This window comes from Ipomoea nil, unplaced genomic scaffold (genome assembly GCF_001879475.1).
Source record: "Ipomoea nil cultivar Tokyo-kokei standard unplaced genomic scaffold, Asagao_1.1 scaffold3251, whole genome shotgun sequence".
In the NCBI taxonomy this organism is placed as follows: Eukaryota; Viridiplantae; Streptophyta; class Magnoliopsida; order Solanales; family Convolvulaceae; genus Ipomoea; species Ipomoea nil.
In genome coordinates this window covers 13,866-40,803 of record NW_017619679.1, presented here as the reverse complement: position 1 = coordinate 40,803, position 26,938 = coordinate 13,866, and the positions used below count along the sequence as shown (strand labels likewise).

Genomic DNA, 26,938 nt, shown 5'->3' with positions numbered 1-26,938 from the left:
GTTTTCCGACTAGTGATCTACTTAGGATCCCAAGGTTTTACAACCTTGGGGAAAAACAGCCAGTTCCAAGTATGATTCTCTAAGATAGAATCTACTTCACTCTCGATAGCCTCTTTCGGGTTGGTCCACCTGTAGAAGTAACGCTTCTACATACGTTCGAGGCTCGTTTTCTAACAAACATGTCAGAAAATCCAATTTATTTTCTAGTAAACAAGTAGAATATGCGCGTCACATTCTAGCATGTACGTCAGAAAATCTGGACCAAAGGATTTTTCAATCCTAGCTCTCTTGCTACGTCTAGCTTTGAGCTCGGGTTCTCTTTCACACCCTTCAACCATAGCTACGCCGAAAGTTCCTTTCAACATGCTAGGTCCTTTATTGAACTTTCAAAAATACATCTTCAAAGAACGATGAATTTCTTGATTCAATTTATTGTGTTCTTACGTACATCCAAACTATAGGACTCGTGTATTAAGAACCAATACACATCTTTGGCAAGACACCCCCACATTTCAGGCATTAGTAGGAAAGCTTCCTACGTATCCACAATTCGTAAGAATTTCATGCGGGTAACCTTATTTAAAAGGTACTTACTTGTCCAAAGTATTGCCTCACCCCACATACTTTGAGGTAGACTCGAACTTATCAACGTCTTGATATTTATGTTCGGCAACAACGTTCGATTTGAGGTAAATACCGTGTCGTACGCTCGAGTACGATACCAACTCTTTCACAGAAATCACCAATAGGTATTTCATATTCACTACATCGATCGTTTGTAACCGTATTAATCCACGATTAATTTGATTTTTTTTCCCTTTTATTCTTATAAAGAATAACCATGTGCTACACGTTAGCACATCTCGTAGAAGCTAACAGATTAGCCTTTACAAATCCATTCGGGATTTGACCGAAAGGCCACAAACCCGAACTAGTGCTTCCAAAATTGAAGCACGAATCAGTGCTTAGTAATGAAGCACGAAACATGCTATACCAAGCACGAATCATTGCTTCTAAACTAACCGCACCGATTCCAAAGCAATCTCTATTGCTTTAAATTATAAACTCACAGCAACATTCGGTTGCTTAATTTATAATTCCAGTGCTACTTAACACTAGGATTATTAGTTAATTACACAATTAACCAAACCTCCTTTCGTGCTAATCACATAACACTTTTACAATGCTAAATTTAATCAGCCACATACGAAAGGTTTAAGCTAAGTAAATTAGCATTAAGACCAATCATAATCTAGCACCTTTATTGCTATTACCAAAGCACCAAATGCTTAAGTTTTCAACACCTAAAGGTGCAGTCACCAAGTGGCCGAAAGTGCCTAATTAAGCACTCTACCTAGTGCTTAATAGCACTGTTACAGTGTTTTAATTTGCACTTCAAAGTGCCAAATTAAATTGCACTTTCCATTAGTGCTACAAAAGAACTATTCACCAAAACACAATTTGTCTCAAATTAAATATACTAGTATAATTTAGAATTTTTGATCAAGTTAATTATAACACAATTAACGAGAACAAATCAACCAAAATTTTCGACTAGTTGAATCAAGCTTATATAATCGTTCTCAGAATATTAATTAAAATATTCAACACTTGAGCTGTGACGCTCACGATTATATAGCTATCCAATTTTGACAAATTGATCCTTGAAATCCTTATGGTTCTACATGAACCAGAACCGAGGTTCTCTACGGGATTTCAACATGTAACACGCTTATTACATTTCGTTCCGGCCGTTAAGCCATCTTAGCATTTTTCAAACAATGCTACTTGATGCACTTAGGCATCCATATTGAATCTTTTATATAATAAAATATCACACAAGAATATTTTAAAATATACAAAGTTCAATACACACAAATAGAACAATTCATTTTATTCAACAATAAAATGTATCACAAGGATACTACAACATTTATTCAAAAATAAATAAATAGGAAAAACCATTGGAACCAAATTCCTTATTCCTATCCCGTAGTAGTCCTTCAGACCCGTGTGCCTTGTTCCATTCTCAACCGTCCACTCCACGAAGGGTGGTCCATAGCGCACATCGGGGGTACCTCGGTTGTGACCTCACTCGTCCAACCATCCACATGTTTTAAACATAGCGAAGTTGTCCTCAACCTTTTCACCAGGATGACGGTTCGCTTCATAGTGGCATTTCTCCTTCTTTCCATAATCTTCTTGAAAGCTAAGCTTCCGCTTAAGTTTCCTTCGATTACGGTTGAAGTCATTGGTAACACTACCATAGTCCTCAGACCATGTAGTCATTACACCATCATAGGATCCTTCGTGGCTTTTAGCCGATCCACTAGACAACACAATAGGTACCAATTGTGTGCCATTAGACACAGGTCTACCGGATCGTGAACCAACGTTCTCCGGAGCACCATTGTGTGTTTTTGCAACTCCCATGGAAACAACATTTCCAACATTGCTGCCCTCAACTGGCATCACGGAATGCGCAACGTCGTTGCCGTTACAACCACTTTAATGTGCACCACGAGCAACATTCACGGATCCAATACTCTTGGAATCCATCGATTTGTTCATTATCAAAAAAATAAGGTTTTAAGATTGTTGGTGATAATGAACCAAAATCGATTTAATATCGTAAAATAATATTTATATATACACACACAAGTATATAAAATATTATTTGATATTTATCCGAAATATATATATACACACAAATATATATAAAACGGATCCAACGGTTATATATATATAGATGTGTATTCAAATGAGGACAAGTATATTATAGAGGACTGTGAGGACAAATGTAGTGTGTGCCATTAGCCGGTATGTCGTGTGCATGGCCGAATGTAGTCGTGTGCCACAGTTTGTATGTCGCGTACTAGATTTGTTAATTTATAGAGCTCGGGTTCGAAACTTGATGTTTACATTTATTTTTGTGTGCCATTATGTATTAAGTTGTGTGCCTGGTATTAATTTGTTGTGTGCCCATTATTTGTCCTCACAGTCCTCTATATATTGTTGTCCTCATTTGAACTCAACCCTATATATATATATATATATATATATATATATATATATATATATGTATGTATATCTGCGAAAAAGATATACCAATATATATCAACCAAAAATTGGAACAAATAATCCTCAGGTTATGAGTCCAATCCAACGGCAAAACAAATATGGAGAACGGATTTTGCTTAGAAGCATAATCCAAAACCGAAAGAAGGAAAAGATGGCTCGTGTATGGGTATAGGGTTTTTAGCGTGAGTCAAGAGACCACTCTTTCCTTAAAACCTTATTTGCCACCTCCCGCAAGTGCTAGGAGTGCCGTGACCTAGGTTTCCCAGGATAAAATGCGCTACAGTTTGATGTTTAATGTGCGTGGGGGGGGGGGGGGGGGATTATGTGGAAAAAGAATTGCAATTCCAGGGAGAGGAATAATGTGCGATAGAAGTGGTAATATAAATTCCAGTGTTGGTTTGCAGGAATAGAATTACTGGGAATTTCAATTCCAATGTTTTTTAGACATGGGAATTGAAAGGGAATAAGTAGTATAAAGTCCAAAATGCCCATACTTATTCCTATTATTATCATCATCATCATCATCATCATCATCATCATCATCATCATCATCATCATCATCATCATCATCCTCATCATCATCATCATCATCATCATCATCATCCTCATCATCATCATCATCATCATCATCATCAATCAAAATGACCAAATTAACATTTTGCTTTTGAAATTTTATGTAACACAATGTAAAAGAAACCCTAGAATTGCATAACAAAAGCAATAAAATAGGTAAAAGAGTTTTGACAAAACATATTTGATTGAGGTTGGACTACTAATTGACGTTCTGTGTTGAGATTAGAAGAAGAAGACACGCTATAATCGAAAAATAGAGGTCAAACATCAATTTTAGACTAAAAAAGAGGGGTAATTTTGTCTCAAATTTTTTTCTTCCTAAAATCCATGGAATTGAAATACCAATTGGATTCTAATTCCTTGAAAATGACGGAATTTTAGTTCCACGGAATTACAATTCCCGCCAACCAAACGAATGAATTTGCTTGGCTTCAAAATTATGTGGGAATTAGGATGGAATGAAATTATAATTCCCTCCAACGAAAAGCCATATTATAAGTAATGTTGACAACTGTTTGTTACTTATAAGGGAATGGAAATGTAATACTTTTGAGAAAAAATGTAATACTTTTAAATCAAAATGTAAAAGTATTACATTTTTCATCAAAAGTAATTACATGTTCACATATACTGTTTGTTACTTATAAGGGAATGGAATGTAATACTTTTGAGAAAAAAATGTAATACTTTTGAGAAAAAATGTAATACTTTTAAATCAAAATGTAAAAGTATTACATTTTTCATCAAAAGTATTACATGTTCACATATACTGTTTGTTACTTATAAGGGAATGGAAATGTAATACTTTTGAGAAAAATGTAATACTTTTAAATCAAAATGTAAAAGTATTACATTTTTCATCAAAAGTATTACATGTTCACATATACATTTTATCTCTTATTAGTATTACATTTTTCAGTATAACTATTACATTTGATCTTGATTCGACCCGTGTCATAGACAAAGATTCGTTAGATGGTCTCACACAAATTTTTGACTATTTTTAAAGATGTGATCTAAATGACTAATTAATTAGAATACAATTATACAAGTAATGTTTTAATGGAATAAATGTGGTTGAGCTTGTGTTGACTATTTGGTGACTCATTAGGACTATTTTTTGCTAATTTAGTAAAGGCAAAAGGGTCAAATAGACCCATGTATTAACACGGATTGTTCATCCAACACCATGAATTAAAATATAGTCCATCTAGGCTATTATACTCCCAATTATCCATCTCTAACAAAAATCCATCTCCTTCAAAACACCATATCTATTCCTAAAAAGTTCAAGAGTGCATCCTACAATCTATTCTAAGCACAAGAAAAATACTATTTGAGTCATCTACTCCAATCCAACCAAGATTAAGGCAAGCAGTTTTGGATTGCAATGGAAAAGGGTAAGCAACAAGTAGAAGAAACTAGCAATGAAGGTCCTAACTACACAGTTATTGGAGGTAAAACCTACTTTCCTGAACACTTTTCTGAAGATTCTAATCGAATGTTAGAAAGTTGAAGATTATTGAAGAAATTTTTAAGGATTCAGGAAGAAACTTATCCCAATTTAGTTATTGAATTCTATGAGAATTTATCAACCAAACACAAGAAGGGAATTACTATGGTTACCTCTAATGTGAGAGGTACTAAAGTAGAGTTGACACCACAGAAATTGTTTAATTGGTTTGATTTACTGTTGAGCGGGGTAGACACATATGATAGGGATGATTGGATTTCTCATGATAGGGTGACCTATCTTGAGTGAGGTACATGACTGGTAGAAGGGAAGAGTTCCCTAAGGAGTACATGCCTGAGAAATCCGCCTTGAATGGCGACAAAAAGTTGTTGGTCTTGTTGATAGAGGAGTGTTTGTTCCCGTGTAGGAACAATTCAAATGAGATTGGTAGTTGGACCTGCACCATAGCATTTTTCCTGAGATTTGCGTATGAGATAAATTTGTCAGCTTTGATGATCAAGCACATGTCCTATTTCAAGACAAGGAACAGGAAGCATTTGCCTTATGGCATGGTTTTGAGTTGGATCTTCATTAAGATGAATCTGCTTGAAAGAGGGGAAAAGGATTCAGAGAACTGCAAGGACGACCCTTACTGTAGCAAATATGAGATACTATGATATGTATCAAACCACAGATAACAAGTATCTAACCTTGGCAGACATTGCTAAGAAGGTAACACCCCCGATTTCCATATCTATTTAAAATTTAATCATGCAGAAAATCTAACCATAATAAGCATACACAGCGGAAGTCTAAATATGAAATAGATGGAAAACGTAGAGTGTTATGCCACATCCACACAATGGTGAACGCACAGGCGTAAACAACATCAACATAATCTGTCTATAAAGGAACAAGGTCAACAACAACAAGTCTAAAGTCTAGCAAAGGGCACACAGACCAAAACATACTACAAGGATCGAGGGATCTATTCTATCCGTCTCTAGATCGCGCTCGACCCTACTCGGCACCTGAAAGAAACACATAAATATATGGGATGACGCCCGGTCAGCGAATGATACTGGTAACCCACCAATACATGTGAAATATCATACATAGATAGGATATATATACAAAATCATTTGCGAAACAGGATATAGTATATATATGTTTAAAACCAAGAGTAGAAGCCAATCACAAGACTCAATACACTCACAACAAAGACAAGGGAAAACATCAAGAAGTGACAACGACACCCAAGAACGGCTCAAGGCGTATTCTACCATCAAACAGTAGAATATCACCCGACATGCATAAATAAAGAGAATAAGGACACAGACATTGGCAATACATGCCTTGGCAACACATGCCTTTGTGAAAACACATGTCACAAATAGAGAAATACACAACAACGGCAACACCCCGAATATGGCGATCCATGAATATGGCGGGTGCGTTGGTGAGTTCGAAGGGCATTACTGTAAATTCGTAGTGGCCGTAGCGTGTCCGGAAGGCCGTTTTCTGAATGTCTGGTTTGGCTACTTGTATTTGGTGATATCTGGATCTTAGGTCAATTTTCAAGAACACCCCTGCCCCTTTAAGCTGATCGAACAAGTCGTCGATTCGGGGAAGGGGGTACCTGTTCTTTATTGTGACTTGATTAAGTTCCATGTAGTCAATGCACAGGCGCATGCTCCCATCTTTCTTTTTAACGAATAGTACTAGTGCTCCCCATGGGGAGGTGCTGGGGCGAATGTAACCTTTATCTAGTAGTTCCTGAAGTTGCGTTTTCAGTTCCTTCATTTCTTTTGGTGCTAGCCTGTATGGTGGTTTAGAGATCGGGGCAGCGCCAGGTACGAGGTCTATTGTGAACTCGACTTCCCTGGCCGGGGGTGCCCCGGGGATCTCGTCTGGGAAGACGTCGGCGAATTCATTTACTACTGGAATGGTTTGTGGTTTGGGTGTTTTGGTGTTGAGGTCCTCGACCGAGCATAGGAAGGCCTCGCTTCCTTGGTTTAGGTATTTCTTTATCTTCACCATGTTTACAAGTTTGATCTCTGGACCCTGGCGAGTCCCATGGTACGACACCCTTTTACCGTTTGGTCCCCGTAGGACCACTTTTTGTTTTCCGCATAGGATTTGTGCTTGGAATTTCCCTAGCCAGTCCATGCCCAAGATCACTTGTACCCCATCCAGTCTGAATTGTATTAAGTTGCTGGGAAATTCCACTCCTTGGATGGTGATCATTATGTTCTCGTACATGCGGTCGCACTTCATGATTTCGCCGGAGACCACCTTGACCTGGAGTCGGACTTTAGTGTTGGTGTTAAGGCCGAGTTGAGTGGCGAATTCGGTTGCTATAAATGAGTTGGTAGCCCCCGAATCAAATAGTATAGTGGCGGGGGTGGCGTGTACAAGGAAGGTTCCGGAGACTATGTTGCTGTCTCCGACCCTGGCTTTGCTTAGGGTAAGGATTCTTCCTTGAATGGTTGGCATTGCGATCTTGTGGGGTGAGACGGTCCTGGGGTTTTTAGGCCCTCGTGGGGTAATTGTGTGACTCCCCTCAGGTTTCCTTTTATATCCCAAGTATGTCTCCCGGGATTGGTTTGATACTTGTTGTAGTTGGAATGCCTTGGCATAGGCTTCCCCGAGGGTTCTTGGTTCTTGTGTGGCCAAGGCTTTCTGGTGTTCGGGATCAAGGCCTGTTATGAACTTCTTGACCTTGATCTCCTCGGTGGGTACTAGCTCGGGGGTGAGGCGGGCCAGTCTGCGAAATTGCTGGTAGTATTCCGCGATCGAGGATGCCCCTTGTTTTAGGTGGAGGAACTCTTCGTATATGGCGGCTTTTAGATGGTTGGGGTAGAATTGTTCTCGTAGTCGTGTTTTTAGGGTTTCCCAGTCGAATTCGGGGCCTTGTTCGTATGTGGGTCTTTCGTGAGCCAACCAGGTGTCGGCCTCGTGTCTGAAGTAGAAGGAGGCTATTCTTACTTGGTGATTTTCCGGGCATCTGGTTGCCCTGAATATCTTGTCAAAAGTCCCGATCCATTCCTCGAGGGTCGTGGGGTCTTCGTTCCCCGAGAAGATGGGTGGTGGGTGTGCCGAGACTTGGTGGTGGATTTCCAAGTTCTCGTTTATTGGTGATGGCTGGGGAACAGTAGCACTTAGTGCCTAGGCAATTTGGGCCAAGCGTTGCAGATTCTGAGTCAAGAATTCCTGGGTGGGGAGTTTCGGTGTCCCTACCTGTGTCCTTTTTGGCGCCATCCTGGTATTCATAGGTCGATGTTATTTTGCATTCTTACCTTGATGCGATAAGCGAAGGGGGAGTTTTCTTTAAATAAGTGAGGGAGGGTTATGTGTAGGTTTCACAGTCTCACCGCGCGTCCTAAGGTTCCTGAGTCCTATGTTCCTAAATACTTAAAGTTCAAGCCTATTGTCTCAAAGTCTAGTCTTAAGAGTCTTATCCTAGGGCCAAACTTAGGCTCTGATACCAACTGTAACACCCCGAAATTTTTAAACTTTTGAAGCTTATATAATAAAGGTAAGTTCTCATTAAATCCCAAAACATAATATAAATAGTATAGGGTGCTATGCCACACCTGAGCTAGAGAACTCAGGTGCACAGGCTAACTAACTAATATCCTCAATAATGTAAATGCATAAGCATGGCACGTAGGCCGAAAGGGAAACTATCTACTTCTACGCTTCAAGATTCTAGCGTGCTCCAGTGTCTACCCCTCTGTGCCTGAAAGCCGAATATATCTGTTCAGCGAGAGATGCTGGTAACCCACTCCAACGCGTTGAAATACAATACATATAGATATATACATAGATATACAAAAAACCATTTCGAAGCATGAAGATATATCCTAAGAGACTCTAGCTTTCAAAACAGGGAATAGACTCGACAGATAGGGATAAGCACAACCAACAGTCATAATTAAGCATGCACAATTCACAAGCGTAGGGAACAGATTCGACAGATAGAGATAAGCACAGCCAATAGTCATAATCAAGCATATACAGTTTACTAGCATGTATCCTATGGTCACGCATTCATAACAATCATAACCTCAAACCATCCATATCTCATCACATAGCACACTTTGTTGGCGCCACAGGACCAATCGCATGCTCACACATGAGGGTCAGCGCATATAGCTCTGACACGGCCCCGCAGCACCCTGCCCCGTATCGCAACACGGAGGGGTCAATCGCAACCGACCGATGAACCGCAGCTCATCATGATGTTTGATCGCAACCAAACAGTGGACCGCAGCCCAAGAGTAGTCATCTGACCGCAGCCAGGAATATGAACCGCAGCTCATGTAAAACGTTTGATCGCAACCATACGGTGGACCGCAGCCCGAGAGTGTAAATCTGACCGCAGCCAGCTTCTGAACCGCAGCTCAGGAATAACCAATTTGATCGCAACCAAATTGGGGTATCATGCACACATAACACATAGCAAACACATGCAACCCACATTGACACATTGGGAAGGGGGAGAAATCGTATAACGAAACCTATGCGTGATCATCCACATACTAAGAATAATCCTAAGGGGTTCATACTTCTTACAGCTAGGCCAACGGGATACCAATTCAACTAGCATGTAATATATAAGACTTATTCAACCTACGAATGGTACCCGAACATCAAACTAGACATAGGCACGATAGACGGAGTCCGTTGGGACACCACGGGGGTCGGGGGAACATCAAACGGGGAAGCCGGGATCCCGAAGTGGGAGAATTTCCAGCGGGTAGCCGGTGGGTGAAGGGTCACCCGCCGGCTGCCCGCCGGCGACGTGATTCCGGGCAGCGGGTGCCCGGCGAGCAGTCCCCTGCCCGCTGCCGGGGGCGATGTCCGAACTTGGCCGCGGGTATGTGGCGGGTCCCCTACCCCCACCTACCCCCCACTGACTCTTTTTCACAAATAACGCCCCAGGAACCTTTGTGGAACCCGAAACCATGCTTAGACACCTTTAAACGTTATTGACGATAACACGTAGACAGTTAACGGATCAAAAGCAAGAAACATACGGCACATATCCTATCATGCTTTCTAAACATAATTAACACCCAAACATATGAATTTCCACCCAATATATCAAGAATAACACCATACGAGTTTCACGATACATCCTAGGGCTCTAATTATATTTAAATCATCAAGAACGTAATTCATCTTTTAACACTAAGAAACAATACGATTTATCAAGAATATCACACAATCATTAGGAATCTAGGTTTATCAAGAATATCACCCAATCATCAAGAATCTCTTTCCATCATCAAGATTATCAAAATTACCCAAGAAAGCATAACATCAATTGTCAAGATCACACCATCAATATCATAAACGAATCATCAATACACAAGAATATAGAGGGATGCCTAGAGGGAGATCATAGCTAAGAAAATAGGTTTTGTTGAGACATGGGTTACCTCTTAGCCTTAATTAATTCCTTGGCTATGAAGGGTCTTTCTTTAAGCTTTCTTCTTTCTTGATTTCTCCTAAGGGAATTCTTGGAACTTCTTGTGTGGTGAGAGATTATTGTGGTGGGGGTTCTAGGTGCCTCCTATGTCCCCTATTTATATATCTAAGAGTCCTAATTAGGGCCCAAATACTATAGGCTTGCTAACTCTATTCCTTTTAGGACTAGGGGTTGGGTTTAGAGGTGAGGCCCACGGACTATGGTGGGCCTTTTCCTAATTAATTATTGTAATTTAATTCTTTTTTTGGATAATTGGTTAAATGATTAATTGGTTTTAGGGATTATAACACGGGGTGTTACACCGACTATTGAATTTTCAGGAATATAAAGGATTAAATTACCAATTGGATTAGGATTAATTACTTAATTAATCCCTAAATAGAATCCGGATTTATGGGGTGTCACAAAGAAGCCTATGGATGAAAAGATAGCACTTGTGGTTAGTCTGAATGTACCACGAAAGAAGTGGGCTAGTGTAGGTATTGAGGCCGGAAATATAGCTGAAGCAAGTGGAGAAGGAAATGTTGTGGGAACAGAACAAGAGATGGGAACTATAAATGAAGAAGCACCCGTTGCAGCACCCCAGGTAGGGTCACAGGGAGAGCACGTAGGTGGACCTAGAGGGCATACCTACGAGGAGTTGTATGAGATGATCAACAAGAGATTTAAGAATTTGAGTGCTCAAGTTAGCTATGGCTTTGCCAACTTTGATCAGAGAACAACAGTGATGGAAGAAATGATGGGAATTGAGAATGTTCAAAGATTGACCCCTTACGGTTGGGATCCCAGCTATATGCCACCAGGTGGTTCTTCAAGAGGCTTTGATCAAGGTAAACCGTTAAGCTTTAAAGCTTAGTTAGTAGTTTTACTTGCGTGACTAGTTTTGAGTAGAGTTTTAGTTAAAGTATCTAGGAACTCAGAGATTCCTAAACATCCCAAGTATTCCAAGAGAAATTCTTAAGGTACATCTTGAAACACTCATCATCCTTCTGAAAATTTTCATACCGAGTGAATCGTTCGTTTATTCTAAGTTTCGGGACGAAACTTCTTTTAAGGAGGGTAGAATGTGACAACCCAAAATTTTATTTATAAATTCGGTTTTAAGAAATTCCAAAATAGCCATTTTTCACTCTATAAAAATTTTTGCAATTAAATCGGTGTTTGAATAAATTATTTTGAGAAACTTTTAAATAAATTCAACACCGCAACATAATTTAAATCTAAAATCCTAAATTTTTTGGTACATTGTGTGCCAAGTTTTGAACTGAAAATTTATTCTGAGTGAGACCGGGAGAAATCTGAGAAGCCTAAGTCAAGTGTTCATCTAGATATCATTTTGGGAAATTCATTTCTAACCCCAAACTATTTTAAATCTTGATTCTAGACCATGGTTCATGAAGCATGGTGGACCACAAGCATACAACACTTTGTCTGATACACATTCTAGCCATACCTTTTACCTTTTTACCCTCCACCAATCATTGTGTATCTTCCTAGGGTTTTGAACCCATATAAAAGGAATAGTAAGCCTTGTTTTCTCCTTATTCCACTATTGGCTTCCCCCAACCTTGAGCTCTGCAAGAACAAAGAGAAATCACAGTAAGTCTAATAGCTCATCTTAGCCTTTCATTTCTTCTAGCTTTCCTTCCTAGCTTCCATCTCTAAGAACTTAGTATTAAGATGGTTGTGTGGCTTGTTTGAGATGTTTAGGAGGTGAAGGAGGGTGTAGCTAGCTTGGGAAGAAGGTGAAATCCCAACCAAAGAGGAGGAATCTACAAAGGTATAACCCCATGGACTCCCATAAACTTATTTTGGACTCTGTGAAGTCTATTTTAGGGATGGAAATGCTTAGAAATGCTTAGATTTTGTTGTGTTTGAGCTAGTAAGTGATCTATTGTTGATCTATGATGTGTCATTGATGATTTGGGAGTGTTTGATTGCCTGAAATGTTATTACAGGTGAAGAAGAATCTCACTGGTGCACAAAACAGTGTGCACCAGATGAGACACGAGACTAGCCAATGGCCCTAGACAGGGATCGTTGTCAGGCCCCGTAGAGGAGCGGCCCTAGAGCACGGCTCAGGGCTAGAGCCATGGCCCTAGGCCGCCACTTGGTGGATCCAGGCGGCGGGGCTCCTGAAGCGCCGCTAGGCAAAATCTGTGTTGTGGCCGGGCCCTTGTGGCTCTGCTATGTGTCATTTCAGACCGAGACTCGCGGGCCCTTGAGGCTCGGACACTCGGGATTGTCACGACGCACGAGTAGAATTTGGTTTCATTGAATTCAGAGTAGAAATAAGTAATTTGCAATAGAAATTGTGATGTATTATGCTACAGAAGTTGTCTGAGTATGTTTAAAGTGAATAGAAATGAGAAGCATCAGACTTAATTATTTGCTTGAAGAGCATGACAATTGTATGATTGTTAGATTAAGAAATATGATCAATATTTGATGAGTTATGCTAGAAAAGTATGCCTAGATGTCTATTATGACTTGTTGAGAATTTTGCCAAGAATGTTAAATGTTTGAAAGTGTACAGAGCATGATTATAGTAAATGAGTTTTGTTGAGTATTTTGAGTTCAAGTGCATGTTGAATACTTGCTAAGTTTTTGCGAAAGAAGATTTGCTAAGTTATGATTTATAAGCATGATTAAACAATTGTTGAGAGTTCACAATGCAAGGAGATTTGAAGCATATTTTACAGTAAAGTGCATATTTGAGCATATCATGTTTTAAAATACATAAGTGGCTTAATGTAAGCCTAATTATTATTTTCAAAATTTTATATCTATTTTGGACAATCATTATCCAGTTGCATTGAGAAGTTGCATGATAAATGATTTTCAATTTGTGAGAAAAGAGAAGTTGTTGAGAAGCTATGTGCATAAGTTTGCATAAGTAAAGTTGTTGCATGAGTATGAAATGCATGAGCTATATCTATATGTATCTAGTGTGAGTAATCCGAGGTTTTGGGGGCCCATTAGGATTATGTTTTTTCCGGAAGAAAAGAGAAAGAAAGAAAGTAAATAAAGAAATAGACATTGCGATCCAATATGAAGTAACGAGGTCGATATTCCCGAGTTACTAGGTTGGGAATTGCCCGCCAGGCTTGGAATCCTGGTCAGGGGGTGTGCACACTGATAGTTCGATACCTGGTTCCACAGAGTTTGAGAAAAGAACCAAGAGATTGGTTCTGTGGGCGAGATGAGTATTAGGTCGGCTAGATGCCGAGCCCGGATAGGTCCATTCACTTTACGGTGAAGTTCCTACCTCGCCCACGAGTATAATAAAGCGAGTCATTGCGACTCTAAAGAAAGCGAGTCATTGAGACTCTAGAAAAGAAGAGAAAAGCGAGTCACTGTGACTCTAAGAAACCTCCACAAAAAAAGTGTTCTTTTTACAAAAGAGTGTATATTTATATCTATCTATACTTATACTAAAGCATCATGTTCATCTTATTGCATGATTAAATAAATTGCACGTGTTGCATGAAAGAGAGATAAGAAGCATGACATTATATTGTCTTCCATTGATTATATGATAAGAGATTGCTTATTGAGTTATATGATAGCACGAGATTTCTTATTGATTACATGACAGCATGAGATTGCCTATTGAATTATGTGTTAGCACGAGATTGCTTGTTAAAGTATAAGTATATTATTAACCACCAATTAAGTATGATCAGTGTATATCACCATGATAAGACAAGTATGTGAAAGCATGAGATTGTTGATAAGCTAAGTAATTGAGAAAGTATGCCTATTTGATAATTAGGTTGCAAGCATATAGAAACCCTGATGAGCATGTTTAATTGTTGCTTAAGTGATTGAGAACACTCGGTCTAAGTATGTGAAACAAATGTTTTCCAAAAGTATATACAGTAGTACTTTACAGGGTTGAGTGGCGTTATACTTAGCTCGTGCTAACGGGTTTGTTTTCTACTTGTTGTTTGTTAACCCCTTTCAGGTGGACCCAGTTCATGAGAGAGTACGAGTTAGACTAGATTAGCATAAATAGCTAGTTGTAGTCTAAACTCTTGATGGTTGTTTTTGGAGACTTGTAGTTGACTTACCCTTTTTTTTTTTTTATGGTGCTAGACACCGGGGTCTTATCCCCTAGTTTGTTTTAATGTTAGTAAGACTTGAATGGTTTAGTTTGTTTAACCTTTTCCTGTGCAATCACCGTGAAGGGTGAATGTGGCGGTGACACCTCTCATAAGTTTGTTTAGTAAGTTTATTCCGCTGGCTTAGTTTATCTTTCAAGGTTAAGTCTGTTAATAAGGTTTAAGAAAAGTGGGGTGTTACAACTATATGAGCTATGGGAAAGATCCAATCGGCTCAGTACAATGTACAACAAGGAGAAAATTTCTAATGGGATTCGGGGTTCTGTTAGTGAAAAGCATAAGGATGTCCGAGCATTGCTCAAGTCTATTGACGACAAGTTCGTCACTTGATAAACATTATTTTTGTTGTTATTTTAAATAATCTTTTTATAGTTAAGTTGCAAATAATTGATTAATTCTTATCTATTTTTATTTATTATTGCTACAATTAGTTTTTAGTAATATTATTCAATTTTAGGTTGTTTTAATTATTAAATTTGTTTTATTATTTTAATTCTGTTAGTCCAATAATTCCGTGATCTTAATTTAATAAAATTACTAATACTAATATTAGTTTTAGTAGTACTTGATTAATAGGAGTTTAATAATAGTAGATTATTTATATATGGTCTCTATTATTATTATTTTTGTTATTATTATTATTATTATTATTATTATTATTATTATTATTATTATTATTATTATTATTATTATTATTATTATTATTATTATTATTATTATTATTATTATTATTAGAAATAAAGAGATCCAGAACCAGAATTGTGGATGGTATTCTTCAACATCTTCGGTCCTGAGGGCGATCCGACTGAACAGCGCGGAAGGCCTGAACGAGAGAATCGATCGATGTTCTCTGGTTCACACTCTTCAATGAAAATCTAAAATCGAAGAAATCGTGGTTGGGGTAGGAGAAGCGGTTGGAGACTAAACAGTATAAAAGAGGGCGATCTCGAGGAGGAAGGGATCACCAGTTTTGCCCCGGACCAATTCCGGTGGCGGCATTTGAGAATTCTGATCGGCCACAGCGATAATTAATTCCGACGGCAGGATTGTTCTTCGGCATCTTCAATTCCAATTTGGTGGCGAATTCTCCCTTTGACAGCAAAGACATTCTTTGGCAATGACAATTTATTCACGGCAAATGTTCTCCCTTATCTTCACTTATTGTTAATTGCCATATTATTTAATGCTTAATTGCTAATGAAATTGTGATTAGTCTTTTGAGAACAAGAGGTTGTGATTAGCCTTTTTGAAAGTTGATCAGGAGGTTCTTGTAATCTCAATTAATATTTTAAGTTTTGTTTATGCAATTTCAATTAATATTTTAATTAGTTCATTGCATTTGATTTTAAGTGAAAGTTGATTAGGAGTTTTGTTTCTGCAATTTCAATTCAGCGCATAATAGTTGGTTATCTCTTAAACATGATTTACTGAGTTTTAATTGATTCATGTTTCTAGTCCTTTTTTCTTAATTATCTGCTATCTCAGTTTCCTTAGTTTTTAATTATATTAGTTTCCTAAGGTGCCTTTATTTGATTTAATTTTTGAAACTTTATTTTGAATTCTTTTCGCTCTTTATTCCTGGAGTGCTATTTTATTTCGTAGTTATTCAGTTATTTTGGATTTATTTTTGCAGTATCATTTGGTTAAATACATTTTGATTCTTAATTAGCATTGAATTTTAAAATTGTCAAGTTTATATTATTTGTAAGTAATTAAATTGCATCGTACAATTCCCTGTGGGATCGACCCTTGCTAAAAGCACGCTAAATCTACAATTGACTCGTGCACTTGCGAGGACTTAATTAAATTGTCCATCAATTTTGGCGCCGTTGCCGGGGAATTGTTTATTTTGCAATTTAATTTTTGCTTTTTTTTCCTATCCCTTCATTATTGTTTCTCTTTCATTTTTAATCTTGGATTTTATTTAATTCATTCGTCCATTTAAAAATTGCTTTATACTTGTTTTTACTTTCACTATTCTCTTTATTTTTTTTTCCATTCCTTTAACTGCTTGATTCTTTAATTCTATCACTTTATTATTATTGTCGTTTGATTAACCTTTTTAATATTGCTATTTATTCAAGTCATTAGTTCATTTAAAAACTGCTTACTATTTGTTTTTGCTTTCCCTATTCCCGTTGTTTATTTTTCCCTATCTTAATTTCTTTTCCCTTACTTTCGTTTGCTATTTTTTTCTTCCTTCCTTCCAATTCAATTCTTCCACTTTCCGAATTCCAAATAATTTGTTTGAGTTGATCCTACTCAAGTTTGTGTTTTTCCTTTTTCTTAATATTACCTTAAAAACGAAAGACGTGCTTAATAATTGTTTAATGTTCTCCATTTTCCTTTTACTCTTTATTGATTATCCTGTTTATTTATTTCTTTACTTGTTTGATTTTATTTACTTCTTTATTTATTTATTTTTGTTATTTTGTTTATTTATTTGATGGAGGGTCGTCGTTCTTTCTATCCTAAGTTGTTGCCTTTAGACGATCATATTGATAGGAAAAAGAAAGAAATAGTACTTTTTGAAAATCCAATTTTTGAACCGCAAGAAATATTACTTTTTGAAAACCCAATTTTTGAACCGCAAGAAACAACTACAATCATAAATGCACTTCATCCACTCTCTTGGGTTGATAATCAAAATGATTTTCAACTAAACCACTCTAATTTTTATTGTGTTAATAATCAAAATGATTTTCAATCAGTTGACCCATCCCAACTTGAACAACCATCTTTGGAGGATACTTTACAAAATTTCATACAGGTTTGTAATGTTCCAGTCCAACCTAAAGAAGAATCTTTGGAAGATACCCTGCAGAATTATATACAGGTTTGCAATAGGCAGCACGAAGCAGATGAGCAACGATTCCAACAACTTGAAGCTTCTTTGAGAAAACTAGAGGTACAAGTAGGAAAAATTGCTAAAGCTTTGCAAGGGCATGTGCCAGGTAAGTTACCTAGTCAACTTGAGGAAGATAAGGGTATGGGAAGTGGTGAAATGATTGAAAACGAGTTAATAGATAATACCACTTCTAAACAAACTGAAATAACTGAAAATTTGCACAATGATGTTGATGATATTGTTGTTGAAAATGATGAGCCCCAATTGCATAAATATGATAATTGTTATGTGCTCTCAATCCCTGTTGATGAAAACTTTGAAAACACTAAAGCTGTGCAAAATGAAGATTTTGAGGTAGTGGAGCCCTATGTACCACCCGAGCCTTATGTGCCCCCGATTCCATTTTCAAATAGGCTCAAAAGTTGTGTTTCTCAAACACTACAAAAAGAATTGCCCCCAATCCCTTTTGATGCTCAAATAGGAAAATTGACCAAAAATGTGCTTAATGAAACTGCTGAGGTTCCCATTTTTACATCTATGTATTTGCCTAATAGCTCTAACCAAGTTTTTGCAGTTAAGGGATTGGATCTTGCACAGAAAAATTAGTTGAAGTTCAATAAACTCCGAAAGGAAAATCTTTTAAATGACATTGATAATAACGCATTTTATTCACTTTACTCACAAACTGCAGGGCCATATGAGAATTGCACAAACAAAAAATCTAATAAGGGAGGACTTTCTTTATCTTCTTTTCTTTCCTCTCACAACATTGGGGACAATGTTGAAAATAAGTGTGGGGAAGGGGTTTTACCCACAAATCACAAAAAATTTCAAATTTTCAAAATTTTTAATTTTCTTATGTATATTTTCTTACACCTTTTCATTTTAAAATTCTAACATTAGTTGAGCTTTACCCTTATGAGACTTTTAAATAATCAGTGATAGAAATAATGCAGGTTTTTGTCAGCTCTTAGTGTGTATATTACATGTTGCTAGTTGTTAATTTCTTTATTTTTATATCTTGAATTACTTAGTCAAAAACAAAAAAATAAAAAAAAATAGAATTTGAAAATCACAAATACCCTTATGTGTCCTATACAATTTCTTTAGTAGTTTATATGCATCTTTCACTTTATTTTACCTTTTTCAAATTCTTAAACAATTTTTGAGTGCTATAAATTGTGGTGTAGTGTGTTGGTTCAAGGATCATCTTTATGGCATAAGTGAGGTAAAAAAAAAGATTTAAAAAATATTAATAAAAATGAGTGTTTTATTTATTTATTTTGTTTGCAATAAAGAGATTCTACTCCGCTGAATCAGCCACATATACACATGTATCATAAATAAATAAATAAGTGTCAGTGCTCTGGTTTATGAGTACACACAAAATTGAAAATCCAAACAAGTCTGGCGTAAAATGGCGAGATTTTTGGGGAAGTTCTCTTTGAAAAAAGTCAAAATAGAAAAATAATGAATGAACTTTGGAAGAGACAAGCAATTGCATTTCAATTTTAATAAATGCATTGATCCTTATTTCCTTCATGTTTTGCACCTGCACTGTGACAGAATATTTCAGAATTTGGTTTAGGTTAAATTTGGTGAAATTTTCATATTTTTCTACTGAGTTTTTGTATAGCTCATATAAGGGGTGTCAGCACACGAACACACGTTTTATATTTATTTTAGTTGTTAAAGTTTTTAATTTCTAGTCGACTGTTTTATGCACTCTTTGAGTTGACACTAACCTTGCATTGAGGTAAATAAATTTCAAAGTCTATTCGGGTAAAGCTCAGTTTAATGTTTGATTTTGTTTTTAATTTCTTTTATTTTCTTTTAATAATGCTTTTGCTTGAGGACAAGCAAATAAATAAGTGTGGGGAAATTTGATAAACATTATTTTTGTTGTTATTTTAAATAATCTTTTTATAGTTAAGTTGCAAATAATTGATTAATTCTTATCTATTTTTATTTATTATTGCTACAATTAGTTTTTAGTAATATTATTCAATTTTAGGTTGTTTTAATTATTAAATTTGTTTTATTATTTTAATTCTGTTAGTCCAATAATTCCGTGATCTTAATTTAATAAAATTACTAATACTAATATTAGTTTTAGTAGTACTTGATTAATAGGAGTTTAATAATAGTAGATTATTTATATATGGTCTCTATTGAATTCAAAAAAAATATATGGTCTCTATTATTATTATTTTTGTTATTATTATTATTATTATTATTATTATTATTATTATTATTATTATTATTATTATTATTATTATTATTATTATTATTAATTAATTAATAATTAGAAATAAAGAGATCCAGAACCAGAATTGCGGATGGTATTCTTCAACATCTTCGGTCCTGAGGGCGATCCGACTGAACAGCGCGGAAGGCCTGAACGAGAGAATCGATCGATGTTCTCTGGTTCACACTCTTCAATGAAAATCTAAAATCGAAGAAATCATGGTTGGGGTAGGAGAAGCGGTTGGAGACTAAACAGTATAAAAGAGGGCGATCTCGAGGAGGAAGGGATCATCAGTTTTGCCCCGGACCAATTCCGGTGGCGGCATTTGAGAATTCTGATCGGCCACAGCGATAATTAATTCCGACGGCAGGATTGTTCTTCGGCATCTTCAATTCCAATTTGGTGGCGAATTCTCCCTTTGACAGCAAAGACATTCTTTGGCAATGACAATTTATTCACGGCAAATGTTCTCCCTTATCTTCACTTATTGTTAATTGCCATATTATTTAATGCTTAATTGCTAATGAAATATTGATTAGTCTTTTGAGAACAGTACAAGAGGTTGTGATTAGCCTTTTTGAAAGTTGATCAGGAGGTTCTTGTAATCTCAATTAATATTTTAAGTTTTGTTTCTGCAATTTCAATTAATATTTTAATTAGTTCATTGCATTTCATTTTAAGTGAAAGTTGATTAGGAGTTTTGTTTCTGCAATTTCAATTCAGCGCATAATAGTTGGTTATCTCTTAAACATGATTTACTAAGTTTTAATTGATTAATTGTCTGCTATCTTAGTTTTCTTGATTTTTGATTATATTAAATTCTTAAGGTGCCTTTATTTGATTTAATTCTCCGCAATTGAAACTTTATTTTGAATTCTTTTCACTCTTTATTCTCGAGCTATTTTATTTCATGGTTATTCAGTTATTCTGTCTAATTTTTGCAAAGTCTCCATCAAATTGCTGCTTTTGTTTTAATTCTTTAATTCCTAAATTGTGAGCATTGTTCAATTCCTAAACACTGCTCTAATTCTTTGATTCCTTTATTTTCTATAATTATTATTATTAATTTGTTATGTGATTAATGAAACTTTGTGATTTAATTTTTGTAAGTTTCATAACAATGCACTTTATAATGAGTTGCTCTTGCGATTGACTATGATGTTTAGTTGGTAAATTTTAAAGTCTTTTAAGTATTGCTTTAAGCTGTTGTTAGCTTTGAATGAACTGTCAAATTGCTTAGTTTATTCATATTTACTTTTAATGGTTGATTTTTAAATGATTTTATTGGCTTAGCTTAATTTCAATTTAATTATTGTGCATTTAAATTAATCTTGATCTTTTATATTCGTTTTAGTACTTTAAAAAGAAGTTAATTGTTTTATTTTTCAATTTATTAAATTGCTTCGTATCAATTCCCTGTGGGATCGACCCTTGCATTTGCACATTATTACTACAGTGAGTCGTGCACTTGCGAGGACATTAAATATTAAAATTGTCCATCAATTTTTGGCGCCGTATCAGAGAAGGCTTTAGCAAGCACCCTCATCATGAGATTCTCCTCTCTCCGTCTCACTTCCGTCAAAGGTGTGCGTGAGCACATCATGGAATTGCGGGACATTGTGGCTCAACTTAAGACTCTTGGGGTAGATATGTCAGATGACTTTGTTGTGTACTATGCTTTGTACACCTTACCATCATTGTACAGGCCTTTTAAAATTTCTTATAACACACATAAAGAAAAATGGTTTGTAATGATTTAATGACCATGTGTGTTGAAGAAGAATGAAGGTTGGTCATGGAAATGGGAGAAAGTGCCATGCTGGCTATGACACACGAGAAGTCTAAATCTGGCAAATCTCGAGGTTCCACTTCTAAGGCTAAGGGGAAAGGAAAACTTTCACCTCAAGCAGACATAAAGAAGGTGCATAAGTGTTTCTTCTGTAAAAAGAAAGGGCACGTGAAGAAAGATTGCATCAAGTATAAAAAGTAGATCGAGAAGAAAGGTATTTTATCCTCATTCGTTTGTAATGAATCCAATATGTCTGAAGTTAAAACTAATACTTAGTGGATTGATTCTGGTTCAACAATCCACATTGCAAACTCTTTACAGGGAATGCAAGATCTAAGGAAGCCGGTGGGAAGTGAACGAACCATCTTATCAAGAAACAAGATGGGGTCACAAGTGGAAGCCATTGGAACATGCAAGCTTATTTTAAGTAGTGGCTTTGATTTTATTTTAAATAAGAAATTTTATGTACCAAGTTTCTCCCATAACTTGATTTCTGTTTCTAGACTTGTGCCGTTGGGTTTCTCCTTTAATTTTCGAGACAAGTGTTTTGATATTGTCAATAAATCAACTTGTGTTGTATACGGTACATTGTCTGATGGTCTTTATCGTTTACATTTACAAAACAATTCCACTTATAGCTCATTGCATGTTCACTCCGGTTCCAAAAGATTGAGTGTTAGTGAACTCCTTCATGTTATGGCATCGGAAATTAGGTAATATCTCCCTTGAACATATAAAGAGATTAGTAAATGATGGGGTACTTAGTACTCTTAATTATACTGATTTCGAGACTTGTATAGACTGCATTAAGGGAAAGCAGACGAACAAGTCTAAGAAAGGTGCTAAAAGGAGTTCAAGCATATTGGAAATCATACATACTGACATTTGCTGTCCAGATATGGATATGCCAGGTCAAAAGTATTTTCATCACTTTCACTGATGATTACTCGCGATTTACTCATGTGTATTTGATTCATAATAAGAATGTAGCGTTGGATGCCTTCAAGTCTTTTAAGGCTGAAGTTAAGAACTAATATGGGAAACAAATACAGATAGTAAGATCCGACAAAGGTGGTGAATACTATGGTAGTTACACTGAAAGTGGACAAACACCTGGTCCGTTTGCTAAGTTTCTTTAAGAACATGGGATTGTTGCCCAATACACCATGCCTGGTTCTCTGGACCAAAATGGTGTTGCTGAAAGAAGAAATCACACGCTTATTAATATGATGCGGAGTATGCTTAGCAACTCAAAAGACGCCATTTGAGTTCCAAAGCACTTACAACGGCTACGTATATACTAAACTGTGTTCCAACCAAGGCTGTCCCAAAGACGCCATTTGAGTTATTTAAAGGTTGGAAATCGAGTTTGCAACATATGCGTGTTTGGGTATGCCCGTTTGAGGTGCGGATATATAACCCACAAGAAAAGAAGTTGAACCCGAGGAATATTAGTGGTTTCTTTATTGGATACGCACAGTCCTCCAAGGGATACAGATTTTATTGTCCATCTAATTCAACTAGGACTGTGGAATCAAGAAGTGTTAAGTTTCTTGAAGATGACATTATTAGTGGGAGGGATCGGTTCAATGATTTGATTTATAATCATGATCATACTGAATCATGTCCTTCTACGTCATTAGATAGGTTGATAATAGTTTCAAACACCCCTCAAGTTCAAACGGGTATTGAACAACCTATTGAAGAAGTTCCACAAAATGCTAATATTATTCCAATAGATCAACCAATTCAAGAAATTCCTGAAGTGGTAGTTGAACCGCTAACTTCTCAAGAAGATGATAGTTCAACTTTATAGCGATCTACTCGAGAAAAAAGGCAAGCAATTCCTAGTGATTATACAGTGTATCTACAAGAGTCTGATGTTAGAGCCGAAAATGATCCAGAAACGTCTTCACAAGCCATAAACTGTAAAGAGTCAAATTTATGGTATGAAGCCATGAAGGAAGAAATGAGTTCCATGCGAAGCAATAGGGTTTGGGACCTTGTTGAGTTGCCTAATGGGGCCAAGGCCATTGGCTGTAAATGGGTCTATAAGACTAAAAAAGACTCATTAGGCAACATAGAGCGATACAAGGCTAGGCTCGTTGCTAAAGGATTTACTCAAAAGGAAGGAATCGACTACACGGAGACATTTTCTCCTATGTAAAAGAAAGATTCACTTCATATAGTTTTGGCTTTGGTTGCACATTTCAATCTTGAATTGCAACAAATGGATGTGAAAATGGCATTCCTTAATGGTGATCTATAAGAGGTGGTTTATATGACACAACTTGAAGGATTCTCCTCTAGTGAAGGTAAGCATTTGGTTTGCAAGCTCAAAAGGTCCATATTGGTTTAAAACAAGCTTCCCACCAATGGTATATCAAGTTTAATGTGGTCATTTCTTCATATGGATTTTTTGAAACTCCCTTAGATCATTGCATATACCAGAAAACAAGTGAGGGTAAAATTTGTTTTCTTGTTTTTATATGTGGATGATATTCTACTTGCAACAAATGATAAGGGAATGATGCACGAGGTTAAGCAATTCCTTTCTAGGAACTTTGATATGAAAGATATGGGCGAGGCATCTTTTGTCATTGGCATAAAGATCCATAGGGATAGATTCCAGGGTATTCTGGGACTATCGCAGGAAACCTATATCAACAAAGTCTTAGAAAGATTTCGGATGAATGATTGTTCACCGAGTCTAGCTCCTATAGTGAGAAGAGATAAATTCAGTTTGGACCAATTTCCAAAGAATAATTTTGAAAGAGAATCCATGAAGAATATTCCTTATGCTAGCTTCAGTTGTCGGGTGCCTCGGGTATGTTCAAGTTTGTACTAGGCCGGACATCGCCTTTGCTGTTAGAATGCTGGAATGATATCAAAGTGATCTGGGTTTAGACCACTGGAGAGCTGCAAAGAAGGTTTTAAGGTATCTCAAGGGTTACCAAGGATTATAAACTTGTGTTCAAGAAGACATACATGTTGGACGTCGTTGGATATTCTGATGCAGACTTTGCCGGTTGTGTTGATTCTCGAAAATCAACTTCGGGGAACATTTTTATCGTGGCCGGTGGAGCTGTTTCATGGAGAAGTGTTAAACAAACTCTTTTCACCACTTCAACCATGGAAGCCGAGTTCGTTTCAGGTTTTGAGGCTACATCTCAAGGTGTATGGCTTAAAAATTTCATTTCGGGGCTTAGAGTTATGGACTCTATTTCTAAGCCATGAAAGGTTTATTGTGACAACTCAGTTGTAGTCTTCCTGGCAGAACAATAAGAGTGGGAGTCGAAGTAAGCATATCGACACCAAGTACTTGGCCATCAGGGAGCGTGTTAAAGATAAGAAAGTGGTCATTGAGCATATAAGTACTGAGTTGATGATTGATGATCCCTTAACTAAAGGCATGCCACCATTCAAGTTTAGGGATTTTGTTGAGAAAATGGCACTTGCGCCCACTTTGTAAAAACTTGTATACATATAGTTATTTTATGAAATTCTTAATGTATTCAGATATTTTCTCGTTATTGTATTGTGCACATTTTGTTGAGAAAATATATATCTTTTGGACCTGGAATAAACATAAGGTTTATCCATTAAGTTTTGGTTAAGCACATAAAGTACTTAGAGAACAAGTTGCATTGTGATTATACTAGAAACTACTCGTATTAAGAGGACATATCTCTATGGTTCGTGTATTTTGTTTCTTTAAGTTTTGTTCTGCATCAAGTGGGAGAATGTAACATTTTCCATCATTGTGGTGCAAGATTATTATGGCCTTAATGGCCATTAAGGAGTGCTAATTATAACATTTGTAACGGTTACCGTTACAACTGTTACAAAGACTATATTGATGGTAAATTAGGCTATATAAGATAGGTCCACCTCCCCCCCCCCCCCCCCCCCCCCACTACTCAGGTCACTGTCATTTTGACAAAATTATACACCATTATCTTTTGAACCTGAGACTAGTGGGAGACACTTTGCCCAAATCACTGCAGCAAATAACTAAGGCATTCTACACCAACTTCAAGGAAAATCAATAGCAAACAACTATGGCTGGAGGTTAGTCTCTATTAATACTTATACAATGCATGTATAACTGCATATGTGCCTATATTTGCTTACACAACATGAATGCATTCCGCTTAGAATAACCCTACGTGTTTTCACACTCAACACTTGCAACAGAGGTGGCGTAGCTATATTGAGAGCGAGAGACGAGCAGAGCTGTAGTTATATATCGAGAGGCTTTCTCAGGCGGTTTCGGCGAACCCTCACTGTGTTTTCATGGTGGAAGATGTGGAGCAAGTGGACTACTGTTCCCAACTGCAACTCAAACAGGCAATCCAGAGAGGAAAGATAAGCAGCAACTTCAATGGCGAGGACGTGAGTTTCAGCGACGCCATTATCATCTTGAGCTGCAAGAGCTTCAGTAGCTCGCGGTCCAGAGCCTGCTCCCCGCTTAATAAGCAGAAATCCTCGTCAGAAGAGAAGGGACCGTCATCGTTCGGCGGTGATGAGGAAACCACGAGTTCTTGCGGGTTCTTGGACTTGAATATCTCCATTAATGACGATCATGAAAGGTCAGTTGAAGAAGATGACAGGGGTTTATCACTTAGGGCTTGTTGAAAGCATTGATAGATCCGTTACCTTCAAAATCCAAAGTCATGATGAAGAAGATATAATCTTTATATCAGAAATCAACATAATCCGGAAATATGTAAACAAAATTGAATTTTATGCAGAAAAAAGTGACAAAAACAGCAAGTTAGATGAAAAAATGACATATCAGTATTTTGTTTTTTTTTTTTTTTTGAGTTAATATCCAAAATGTTCCTCGACTATAGTAGTGTTTTTCTAAATTTCGTCCTAAACGACTTTGGTAACCTAATGTAGTCCCAGACTTTTGTGTTTTTGCTCAATTTAGTCATCTGTTTGTTATTCCGTCAAATTGGTGTTAAATAAATGGGCAATTCAATAATCTCAATATTGACCTCTCTTTACTCTCAACTTGCAAAGTGCAAAATCCCTCTATCTTTTACGAATTACTCCCAGACATGCAAATCAAATTTTATATTCGAGGTTTTGAAGTAATTCGTAAAAGAAAAAGGAATTTCGCACTTCGCAGGTCTAGGAGTAAAGAGATAGTAATAATGAAATTACTAAATTATACCTCTATTTAACACCAAATCGATAGAATAATAAATGGAGGACTAAATTGAGTAAAAACACAAAAGTTTGAGACTACATTACGTCACCAAAGTTGTCTAGGACGAAATTGAAAAAAATCATTATAGTAGATGACCATTTTGGATA

At 36.6% G+C, this 26,938-nt stretch overlaps 1 long non-coding RNA gene across 1 annotated transcript; it reads left to right on the top strand.

Annotated features, from left to right (window-relative positions):
* LOC109169154 lies at positions 1-26,223 on the top strand. Its single transcript, XR_002052180.1, has 3 exons — positions 1-12; positions 5,080-5,087; positions 26,112-26,223. It is a non-coding gene; the product is annotated as an uncharacterized LOC109169154 (long non-coding RNA).
* The last annotated feature ends 715 nt before the right edge of the window (positions 26,224-26,938 follow it).